At 38.2% G+C, this 8,554-nt stretch overlaps 1 protein-coding gene across 2 annotated transcripts in view; it reads right to left on the bottom strand.

Annotated features, from left to right (window-relative positions):
* Nucleotides 1–8,554, bottom strand: part of TBC1D9 (TBC1 domain family, member 9 (with GRAM domain)) — a 207,689-nt gene that overhangs the window by 66,268 nt on the left and 132,867 nt on the right. The gene's annotated exons all lie outside the window — the stretch shown is intronic.

The raw sequence follows: 8,554 nt of genomic DNA, 5'->3' as shown, positions 1-8,554 counted from the left end.
TGATGATGCATGGACGGGATGGTAACTATGGCAATGAAGCGATGTATGATGGAATGAATGTACAACTAATGTTCCCCATGTAAACTATCACACAATACACAATAAAACATTTATTTAAAAAAAAAAAGAATAAAAGGCTAACAGATTTTATATACAAAGAATTGGCTTTTGATTAAAAAAAATTAAAGCAAACAATAGGAACATCAGATCGGTGCAAAGAGATATAATAATGGCCCTTGAACACATAAAAAATTGTTAAACTTTACTCCTAACATAAACTCATTAATTCGTCTCTATAAAACGGCACCAAAATATTTCTCACCAATCAGACTGACAAAAATTCAAAAGGTTGACAATACCCTTTAATTTCTTGACTGCTGCTTTCATGAGTATCGATGGTTGATCCGAGCAAAATGAAGTTTTGGACAATTTCAATCTCTTCTTCATTAATCATGATGTTATTTATTGGTCCAATGGTGAGGATTTTGATTTTCTTTACATTGAGGTAAAACCTCTACTGAAAGCTGTGGTCCTTGATTTTCATCAGTATGGACTCTTCACTTTCAGCAAGTAAGGTTGAATTTGGCAATAGCCAGCAATATTCCAAATGCATTTACCCTTTGTCAGGAAATTTCACTTTTAGGTGTTTACTCTATAGCTACACACCCAACAATACAAAAACATATATGCATGGAAATATGAGTATATGTAGCATTATTTGTAAATGCAAAATATTGGAAACTACCTAAATGTCTATGAATAGGCTAAACAGCCACAGTATACACATTCAGTTATATATTATACACCTGCAAAAAGAGTAAGAAACTAAACGCAACATGAGTACAGAATAGAAAAAAAGATTTAAGTAGAATCAACCAGTAAAATTCAAATCAAATCAATTTGTTGTTATTGTTAAGTGCCATTGAGTCAATTCCCACATATAGCGACTCTGTATATGGTTTCCAAGGAGCAGCTGGTGAGCTTGAACCACTGACCAGTAGCTAAATTCATTTGTGTTCTTAAGTGCTGTTGAGTTAGTTCTGACTCATAGCGACCCTGTATAGGTTTCCTAGGAGCAGCTGGTGAGCTGGGACCTCCGGGCTTGCAGTTCAAACGACTTTGCAGTTCAGCGCATTAACCCACAGTATATCATAAATAATCATTTCTGTTGTTGTTGTTGTTGTTAGGTGCCATCAAATTGGTTCCTACTCACAGTGACTTTATGCACAACAGAACGAAATGCTGCCTGGTCCTGCACCATCCTCACAATCATTAAAGCTTTAGCCCATTGGTGCTGCCATTGTACCAATCCATCTCACTAGGGGTCTTCCCTCTTTTCTTCTGACCCTCCATTTTACCAAACATGGTATCCTTCTCCAGGGACTGGTCCCTCCTGATAGTATGTCTGAAGTGTGAGAAATGAAGCTTTACCACCCTGGCTTCTAAGGAGCATTTTGGCTGTACTTCAAACACAAAATCTGTTTGTTCTTTTACCATGGTACTCTTAATATTCTTCTCCAACACCATAATTCACTTGGTCTATGTTCTTCTTTATTCACTGTCTGAAAGAGAAACAGCTAAGTTAGCTGTTCCTCCAAAATGGAGCTCTTGTTGTTCCGCCCCTCTCTTGGGCTTTAATAAAGGTGCATGTACCCAGGGAAGCAATGTCAGATGGAACCCGATTAAAGCAACCTGGGAACAATAACTGATGTTATCACCAGAATAATGTTCTTTTGCCACCCAGAGCAGTTAATGTGTAACTGTGGACAGAACTTTAATGAAATGAAGCGAGAAAATAACTTTGGAGCCGCATCAGACAGGCTGGCCACCTCTCTGGCAACTCTCCAAAGAAAATGAATCTGTAATGTTTACAGAAGGATAAAGGCTGGGGTTCTAGGGCCAGGATTTGGGACTCTACCCGTGGAGTGGACCCACTTCCGGGAGTCGTGTTCCAACCAGGTCTCTAGTTCGCTGCCTGACGGTCCTCTAGTGTTGTCTAGATGATGTGGTTCCCCTTGGTTTGGTGAACTTGCAATTGATCTTTTTTCTCTCTCTTACAGTGTTTGGAGCTTCTCATACTTCCATTTTCTCTCTGTGCAATTTACTGTATCGAATATGTAACTCTGTTTTGGAATAAACCTTTTCTATTTCTTATAAGAAGTGTGTGTCCAATCAATGACCACTTTGATCTACCTTGCAATACTGCCCAACTTTCCCATGCTTATGAAGCTATTGAAAATACCAAGGCTTGGGGCAGGTGCACATTAGTCCTCAAACTGACATCTTTGCTCTTCCACACTGTAAAGAAGTCTTGTGCAGCAGAATTGCCTGATGTTACAGGTCATTTCATTTCTTGACTTATGCTTCCATGAGTATTGATGATGGCTGATCTGAGCAAAATGAAGTTGGGGACAACTTTAATCTCTTCTTAATTAATCATGATGTTATTTATTGGTCCAGTGGTGAGGATATTGATTTTCTTTATAGTGAGGTACAAGCCCTACTGAAAGCTGTGGTCCTTGATCTTCATCAGTAAGTATTCTTCGCTTTCAGCAAGTAAGGTTGCATCACCAGCAGATGATAGGTTATTGAGTCTTCCTCCAATCCTGATGCCACATCAGTCTTCTTCAAATAATCAAGCTTCTTGGATTATTTGCCCAGTGTACAAATTAAATAAGTGTGGTGAAAAGCTACAATCCTGGTGCACATTTTTTCCTGATTTTAAACCATTCAGTATCGCCTTGTTCTGTTTGAACAACTGCCTCTTGGTCTATTCCTCACGAGCACAATTAAGTGGTCTGGAATACTCATTCTTAGCAATATAGTACAAATTTTGTCATGATCCACACAGTCTAAAGTCTTTGCATACTCAATAAGTACAAGTAAACACATTTCTGATATTCTCTGCTTTCATCCATGATCTAGCTGACATCAGCATTGATATCCCTTGTTCCACATCCTCATCTTGAATCCAGCTTGAACCTCTGATAGTTCCCTGTCAATATATTGTTGCAGCTGTTTCTGAATGATCTTTAGCAGTTTTTCTTGCATGTGGTATTAATGATATTTCCGGTGATTTCCACATTCTGTTGGGTCACCTCTCTTGAGAATGGATACAGATACAGATCTCTTCCAATCAGTAGGCCAAACAACTGTCTTCCAAATGTCTTGGCATAGAACAAAGAGTGCCTCTTAGTTATGATAAATGCATTATAATGTTACTATTGAAGGAAGCTGCTTTTTAGGGTCTATGGGAATTCCAAAAAGCAGATGGAAGATCTCTATGAGCCAATATGGAGCGTTATCCAAGGGATATTGAGTGAAAAAAAAAATCAGAATACCAAGGAGCAATACGCATAAAGTCTTTCCATAAGAATTAAAGGGAAACCAGAAAAACACATATATCTGCTTATCTGTACAAAAAGAAACACAGAAAGGACCAACCAGATCATGATGAGTTTGGCTATTTACAAAGCATTCAGAAAATATACAGAGTCACTGTACCAAAAAGAAATGATTGATGTTCAACCATCTCAAGAGGTAGCATATGCTCAAGAGCCAATGATACAGAGAGGTGTCCAAGGTATAACCAAGGCTTTGGCAAAGAACAAAGCACTGGGAATTGATGGAATACAAATTGTAATCTTTTAGCTGACGTGACACTGGAAGCACTCACTCATCTATGCCAAGAAATTTGGAAGACAACTACCAGGCCAACTGACTGGAAGAGAAAACTTAACTGTGCTCATGAGGAACCTGTACACAGACCAAGAGGCAGTTGTTCCAACAAAACAAGAAACACTGAATGATTTAAAATTAGGAAAAGTGTGTGCCAGGTTTGTATTCTCTCACCATACTTATTCAATCTGTATGCTGAACAAAAAAAATTGAGAAGCTGGATTATATGAGGAAAAACATGGCATCAGGATTGGAGGAAGACTTATTAATAACACGTGATATGCAGATGATACAATATTGCTTGCTGAAAGCAAAGAGGACTTAAAATATTTACTGACAAAGATAAAAAAACACAGCCTTCGATATGGGTTGCACCTCACTGTAAAGCAAACAAAAATCCTCACCACTGGACCAATAATCAACATTCATATAAATGGAGAAAATATTGAAGTTGTCAAACTCTTCATTTTGCTCAGATCAACCATCAACACTCATGGAAGTGGCAGTCAAGAAATAAAATGATGTATTGCATTAGGCAAATCTGCTGCACAAGCCCTCTGTAAAGTGCTGAAGAGCAAAGATATGATTGAGGACTAAGGTGTGCCTGACCCAAGCCATGACATTTTCAATAACCTCACGTGCATGCGCAAGTTGAGCAGTCAGTATGAAAGATTGTAGACGAATTGATGTATTTGAGTTATGGTGGTGGAGGAGAATACTGAAAGTGCCAAGGACTTCCAAAAGAACAAACAAACTGTGTTGGAAGAAGTACAGCCAGAGTGCTCAATTAAACCAGGATGGCCAGACTTTGTCTCTCATACTTGGGACATATTATCAGGAGGGACCAGTCCCTGGAGAAGAATATCATGTTTGATAAAGGTGGGGTCAGAGAGGAAGAAACCCAATGAGATGGATTAGCACAGTGACAGCAGCAATGGGTACAAGTTTAGCATGATTGTGAGATTGGCAAGGGATCAGGAAGTGTTTCATTCTGTTGTGCACAGGATAGCTATGAGTCAGTGCCCACTCGATGGCACCTGATAATAACACCAACAACAAGAGAAATGGGTAGAAAGATGCAGAAGGGAGGAATATTTTTGGAGAACTTTTTACTTTTGGAAGGAACCAAAAACTAAGAGCAACCTATAGGAAATATTCAGAACTGGCACAAGGAAGACATAAGACAAGCCTTGATCATTTTACTATATCAGAATGAAGTTCTCAAAAAAATAATGGAATCATGTCACAAGGACATACGATTTGTAGATACTGGCCCTACCTAAATCTGAGACAAGGTGAGTGCTGAAATAACAAATTCCATTACTGAAATATGTTGTAGACCACAGTGAGTTGGTTCCAAATCGGCTTTGGACTGCAAACCACAAGGTCAGGAGTTCAAATCCACCAGCTGCTCTTTGAAACCCTAAGCAGGGTTACTATGAGTAGGAACTGACTTAAGAGCACTTAGTAACAACAGCAATAGGGTGTCTGTAAATCTTTATGGGAACTGAAAGACTTATTTTTGTCTTGTGGAGCAGCTGGTGTGCTTGAAATGCTGACATTGTGGTTAGCAGTCCAGTGCTTAAGGCTACTTAGCCACAGTGCTTCCATTCTGAAATATAAATCAATGAAAAACATAAAAATCCATGAGTCCAAACCAGTAGTAAATAAATGAGTATATTAAATCAAGGAATGTTGTGGTTGTTGCTTTTTGTTGTTGTTATTAACTGCTGTCTAGTCATTTTCTGGAGTCCTGGTGTGGCACTGTGTGCCAGACTGCAAAGCCACAACCTTGAACTACAAGGTTGGCAGTTCAAGCTTACTGGCTCCTCCTTAGAAACCCTATACAGGGTCGAACCGACTCGATGGCACATCACAACAACAACAAAGTTAATTCCTACTCATAATGATCCTGTACAAGGTTTCCAAAGAGCAGCTGGTAGGTTTGAACTGCGAACCTTGCAGGTAGTAGGCCAATGCTTATCACAGAGCCACACCAAGTCATTTCTTACTCAAGGGACCTTATGCACAAAAAAATGAAACACTGCCCAGTCCTGCACCATCCTCACAACTGTTGTTATGACTGAGCCCTTTATTGCTGTCATTTGTCAATCCATCTAATTGGGCTCTTCCTTTTTTTCACTGACCTTCCACTTTACCAAGCATGATTCCTTGTCTAAGGACTGAGCTTTCCTGACAACATTTCCTAAGAATGAGACAAAGTTCCTCCTCGCCATCCTGGCTTTTAAGGAGCATTCTGGCTGTGCTTCTTCCAACAGATATTTACTTGTTCTTCTGGCAATGCATAGTACTTTCAATACTCTTCTCCAACACCATAACTCAAATGCATCAATTCTTCTATGGTCTTCCTTATTCAATGTCCAACTTTCTCATCCATATGAAACAATTAAAAATACCATGGCTTGGGTCAGGTGCACCTTAGCCCTCAAACTGGTATCTTTACTCTTGAACACTTTAAAGAAATCTTGTGCAATAGATTTGCCTAATGCATTTGTTGTTTGATTTCTTGACTGCTGCTTCCACTAGTGTTGATTATGGGTCTAAGCATAATGAAGTCTTTGACAACTTCAAACTTTTCTCCATTTATCATAATGTTATTTATTGGTTCAGTTATGAGGCTCTTCGTTTTCTTTACATTAAGGTGCAATCCATACTGAGTGCTGTGGTCTTTGGTCTTTTCATAAGACTTAAGTATTTTAAGTCCTCTTCATTTTCAGCAAGCAAGGTTGTATCTTGTATCATCTGCATATCACAGGTTCCTAGTCTTCCTCCAATCCTGATGCCATGCTCTTTGACATATAATCCAGCTTCCTGGATTATTTGCTCAGTATACAGGCTGAAAAAATATGGTGAAACAATAAATCCTGGCTTATACATTTTCTGATTTAAAACCATTCCGCATCTGTGTTCTGTTTGAACGATTCCTTCTTGATCTGTGTACAGGTTCCTCTTGAGCACAATAAAGTGTTCTGGATAACCCATTCTTCTCAATATTATCCATAGTTTGTTCTGATCCACACAGTCAATATTTTGTATAGCCAATAAAGCACAGGTAAACATTGTATAGTCAATAAAGGTAAATTGTATAGCCAATAAAGCACAGGTAAACATCTTTCTAGCATTTTCTGCTTTTAACCAAGATCCATCGGACCTCCCTTGTTCCACATCCACTACTGAATCCAGCTTGAATTTCTGGCAGTTCTCTGTTGATATATTGTTGTAACTGTACTGTAAATGGAGTATATGGTAGACTTGAACTGCTAACTGGTGGTCCATAGTCCAACACATAATCCACTATACCACCAAGACTTTCTCTCACTCTATGTATGTGTATATATATATAGACATAGATAGATAGATAGATACATGTATTCACAGGGAAAGTTTTGGTGTGGTGCTGTGTGTTGTATATATATATATATATATATATATATATATATATACACACACACAACAATAGAAGTTAAAGCTGCTTCTGTACAATCAAATACCCCATGGGATTTGGTTCTTTGATTTGTAAGGTTAGGGCCATGCATTCATGGGACAGTCCAGTAAACTGGTCTAACAACGAGTTTAGTGTTTTTGTTCTACTTGCTAGTTTATTGCATATTCCCTGGGGTCTTAAAGCCTGAAAGCAACCATCCAAGGAATAACTGGTGAGTGTCAAAATAATTAAGTCCAGTTCTGAAATACAAAACAATGAGAAACATAGGAATCTATGAGTTCTTATCAATTTAAAAAAATTATATTAGCAATGATGGGAAAGGGAACGAGCTAAAAACTGGAACAACTGAGGAAGAGGATATAGATGTGTGGTCGGTTGCCTCCTTTGCCATGGCACTAGAAGAACTGGATGGTACCCAACCACCATTGGCGAACATTTTGATCAAAGAATACATCAAAGGATTCAGGTCAAGAGGGGGGAAATGAGGAACAGCATTTAAAATTATCATCAACTCTAGACTTTCTGAAGCCAAGGGTGGTGGATGAACCCTAAAACATATTGTCCTGAGATTGTCTTTAATCTTAAACCAAAAATGTCCCTTGAAACCTTCTTAATATAGAACATGAGTTTAGCTTAACTAGTAAAAAATAACCTGCTGTGGCCATTAAGCTCCTTTAAGAATTATCCATATGGGATCAGACTGGCAATGGTAACTCCAAAGGTTAGAGAGGAATCATAGGGGGCAGTGAATTTATGTCAGTGAGGGAGGAACATCTTAGTAAAAGAAGGTGAGCGTGGTTGCACAGTTTGAAGAATGTAACCAACATCACTAAATGTTATTACGTAGAAACTGTTGGATCGGTGTTAATTTTGCTGTATATATTCTTAACAACCAAATCAAGTTTAAATAAAAAAGTGAAAGGGAATGAAGGATTGTTTTAACCAATTTTATGTTAATGTAAAAATATTTTATCAATTTATTTTAAAAAATGACCTAAGGAACCTCAATTAGGTAGAATGAATAAACAACTTGAATCATCAAAACAAAACTGTAGACTTTAGTAATATCAGTATCATGAAAGTTAAAGAAAGGCTATGGAAATATACCAGACTAAAGAAGATTAAGGAGTTCTGGTGTGGCACTGTGGTTAATGCGCCAGACTGCAAAGCCATTTGATACTGCAAAGTCGGCGGTTCAAGCTCACCAGCTGCTCCTCGGAAACCCTATACAGGGTCACTATGGGTCAGAATTGACTTGACAGCACTTAACAACAACAATAAAGAAGATTAAAGACCCATAAAAATTAAATGTGAATACACTTTAGAATAGATCCTGCATTAGAGTGAAAAATATTGTTATAAAGGACAGTACTGAGCCAGTTAACTATATATATATAGTACCTGTACCAT

Source organism: Chrysochloris asiatica, unplaced genomic scaffold, assembly GCF_000296735.1.
Source record: "Chrysochloris asiatica unplaced genomic scaffold, ChrAsi1.0 scaffold00187, whole genome shotgun sequence".
NCBI classification, from domain to species: Eukaryota; Metazoa; Chordata; class Mammalia; order Afrosoricida; family Chrysochloridae; genus Chrysochloris; species Chrysochloris asiatica.
The sequence above is the reverse complement of the archived record's forward strand: the minus strand, read 5'-3'. Positions and strand labels throughout refer to the sequence as shown.